At 37.2% G+C, this 3,698-nt stretch overlaps 1 long non-coding RNA gene across 2 annotated transcripts in view; it reads left to right on the forward strand.

The window, feature by feature from the left end:
• LOC125047019 overlaps positions 1–2,931 on the forward strand; it is a 4,447-nt gene extending 1,516 nt beyond the window's left edge. Inside the window, exons 2-3 of one of the 2 annotated variants that reach the window (XR_007116697.1) lie at positions 26–483; positions 639–2,931. This is a non-coding gene — a long non-coding RNA (uncharacterized LOC125047019). Of the gene's footprint in view, positions 484–638 lie in introns of both variants that reach the window. The other variant, XR_007116696.1, reaches the window with a different exon arrangement.
• Positions 2,932–3,698: the final 767 nt, after the last annotated feature.

Consider the following 3,698-nt stretch of genomic DNA (forward strand, 5'->3'; position numbering starts at 1 on the left):
TAATACATGTTCTCTTCCTCTGCAGTGGTCCGCTCCAGGGCGGGGGTCAGTGCTCCCCATCCCCCCCTACCGTCCTGCCTTCAGAACTATTCCCAACAATAATCTTCAACAAAGCTAAGAAAACCTGCTCTAATGGTAACACATACGAACAATGTTCATGAACGTTCCGATTAAGCGCTGAGTAGGTGTGTGTGTCATGAGTGATGCCCACGGACGACCTTCAATGTCATGAGGCGCTTCTGACGACTATGGTTCATGAACTTTCTTCTCAAAAAAAAAAAAAAAAAAAAAAAAAAAAAAAAAAAAAAAGGACACGTGTGAATTATTTTTTTCCCTTGGATATGCATCTGATGATCACCTGATTTTCTCTCTCATAAGCCTCAGCACTGAATAGCAAGTACGTTCTTCGCAGAATAAGGCTATGAGTGATTAAAAAAAAAAAAGTACTTTATACATATGCTGAAATCCTTATTTTGTTCTTGTGTAAGATTTTTTGCCGTTGTTGTTGTTATTGCTTATTGATTAATCACAAGATGCACTGGGACAAAAATGTCTTTAATGACGTAAATATTCGTGAAGTCAAAATGTATTCAATTTTCCACTTATTCTTTACTCACGCCCCCCACTTTCCCCGACAGATTCATACACCGGGACACCAATCTGAAGGGGAAGGACACCAGCTCTCCGTACCTGGGGAGGAAGCACGCGACGTCACTGTGGCAGGATGTACGTAGGGAGGAAGGACGGGGTGCCCTTAGCCTTCTGTCTGCCGAGCTTATCACACACGGGTGGAATTGGACACAGCGCCGTCTGCGAGCCCACGCATTTTAGAAGAGTTACTCCGGGAAGAAAACGGGACTAGTTATGAGGGATGAGAGAAAATGGGAACGAGTTTTCGAGCATAGACAATAATATTGTAGACATTTTTTTGATGTCAGTGGTTCAAGGACGAGAAACGGGACAACTATGAACCAAAAAATAAAAACTCGGGATAGATGATGTTTTTAGACGAGAACAAGGAGTGATGAAGACCGTGATTTTCTTATTTTTATCAAAGAATTGTTATATTAATTCTAGTGTGTAAATATTCTCAACGTAAGATTTGCTTGTGGCAATGTTTGTTAGGAAGGTTAGTTTTAATGGTTACTGAAACTGTTTCAGAATTTGTTTTACTTTCCCTCATTTCATACGATAGACACAACGGTGTACAGTTATTACAAAAAAAATGTTTACATGTTAGATTTTGAATAATTCATTTTCTTTTGCCGGAACGTGAGAGCTTTTCATTAGCGAAGTAAAAGAGCCACAGATTTGATGTGTTGCCCGAGATGCCATGCGTAAACAGGCAAAAATATGTCGTTGACTCTTTTTATTGTACTGTACATATCTAGCGACGAAGTGTAAACCTGGCGATTTTTTCCGAAAAAAAAATATGATCCTTTTTTAAAAATATTGTAGGTAACGTTTCAAATAGGTGCTATTGTTTATTTTGTATGCAGTGAGAGGGAACTTGAATGAACCAACCCGCTAAAGGTAACGTAAAACTGCTACAAGTGATTCTGTCTTTTTATATAATGTCTACTGAATTGTATTTATATACTCCACTTGTATTATGGTTACACGATTGTCATTATGCAATGATCTACTCAAATTAATTGGCTTTCACACACCAGATCCACCCTCCGTCCATCTTTTAGCATTGACAGCGTATTTTTCTCCAGGTTTTTGCACTTGTCATTGTTGGAATCATGACGTCATAGATATGATTCGTTGTGACGTCACCTTAAATAGTGACGTCACCCTCCTGCAGCGCTGCCAGATGTAAGCATGGACAGAGGTGTGTGATATCCTTCACTCTGAAAGATGATTTATATTATTGTATTAAGCTTTTTTGGACGCACCTCGAGTGTCTATAGGTTTCCTGACGCTCTCCATTGTTAACAAGAAAAAAATAAATAAATATATACATATACATATAAATATATATATATATACATATACTTGTGAAAATGATAATAAGTTGCGTACTGATGCATGAGCCGTGACAGGTAGAGTGTATGCCATAGATATCATTGCCGCAGTTGAGAATATATTCCAGTTTTTCCCTCCAGTTTCATGATATAACCATTATACTGAGATTCGACGCAGTTAAAAGTCGTGTTAAAGTCACCCAGAGTCTGTTTTTTACCTAACTGTGTGAAATATTATGAATGAGCTTGTCACTGCTGAAGGTCGTATGGAGAAGACAAACAAAGTGATACTTATTGTGTCACTGTAACTGTATTTCACTGTAACTTTAAGCAAGTGTAATCAAATAAGAGATATGACTTACAGTGATAGGCTCATTTTTTTATTTGTTTTAGCCGTATTAGGTATATAGGCCTACTCTCTGCATTGGAGATGTGTGACTATTATAAACTACGCGGTCATTAACCATTATATCTTTTGTTTCTATGTTTAATATATATTAAGTTCTTTGTATTTCATTTTAGAGTTAACCATTCCTATATTAGTTTGCATTCCCTTAGCATGAGGGTCGAGCTGAGCGCGCCGAAGCGTCCATTTTTGTTTTATTGTTTGTTTTTGTTCATCCTTGTGTCCTTACGACCGTGGCTGTGGGTGTATTGTGATTGTGCGTATGTGTCTATTGTGTGGGGTATTTTGAGTGTGCGTGTGTGTGTGTGTGTGTGTGTGTGTGTGTGTGTGTGTGTGTGTGTGTGTGTGTGTGTGTTTGTTTGTTTGTGTGTTTGCGCGCGCGCATGTGCGTATGCTGTGCGTGTGAACGTGTGAATGTGTGTGTTTCAATATGCGTGTCTGAGTGTGTCTGTGTCTGTGCATGTACATCCATACAGACACACCCTAAACACACACCCGATTTAGCATGGACCTCCACATCTTCAACAAAAAAAATAAAAATAAAGAAAAAATGAATACAGGACGACTTCAAACTAATCACAACCTGTAGCCGATTCGCTTACAATATACCCGCCCGCATTATGCAGCCTATAACCGAAGCCTATAAAAGGAACTGATGTTTATAACGAATTCTTAATGCGATAGTGGGACCCCTCTATTAATTAATATCTCTCGGTCGCTTTCCGGTTTTTGTTTGTTTTTTTTTGTTTTTTTTTTAGATTTTAGTCTAAGTTTGACACTAACGATTATGCTTGGATTTTTTTTTTTTTTTTTAATATTCATATAAATTGGCCATAAACTTCCCTCTTATTTTTCTTTTTTTTCTTTTTTATCGATTATATTTATTTAGGTATGTATCTGCAAGCCAAAGCCGCGGTTTAGAATTCAGACACGCGTGTGTGTTCTTTCTTAAGGAAACATATTGAAAGAAACTAAGAAGATAATCCTAACTTTTAATTTTAAAATATCGGACAAGGTACATTGATTATTATTTTTATTATTATTACTACTACTACTACTACTACTACTACTACTACTACTACTACTACTACTACTACTACTACTACTACTACTACTACTACTTCTACTACTACTACTACTACTACTACTACTACTACAACTACTACTACTACTACTACTGCTGCTGCTGCTGCTGCTGCTGCTGCTGCTGCTACTACTACTACTACTACTACTACTACTACTACTACTACTAATACTAATACTACTACTACTACTACTATTATAATTTCTCTACTTATAATTTTCTTTTTCTCTCTATTTTT

The sequence above is a fragment of the Penaeus chinensis genome, chromosome 40 (genome assembly GCF_019202785.1).
Source record: "Penaeus chinensis breed Huanghai No. 1 chromosome 40, ASM1920278v2, whole genome shotgun sequence".
Taxonomy (NCBI): domain Eukaryota; kingdom Metazoa; phylum Arthropoda; class Malacostraca; order Decapoda; family Penaeidae; genus Penaeus; species Penaeus chinensis.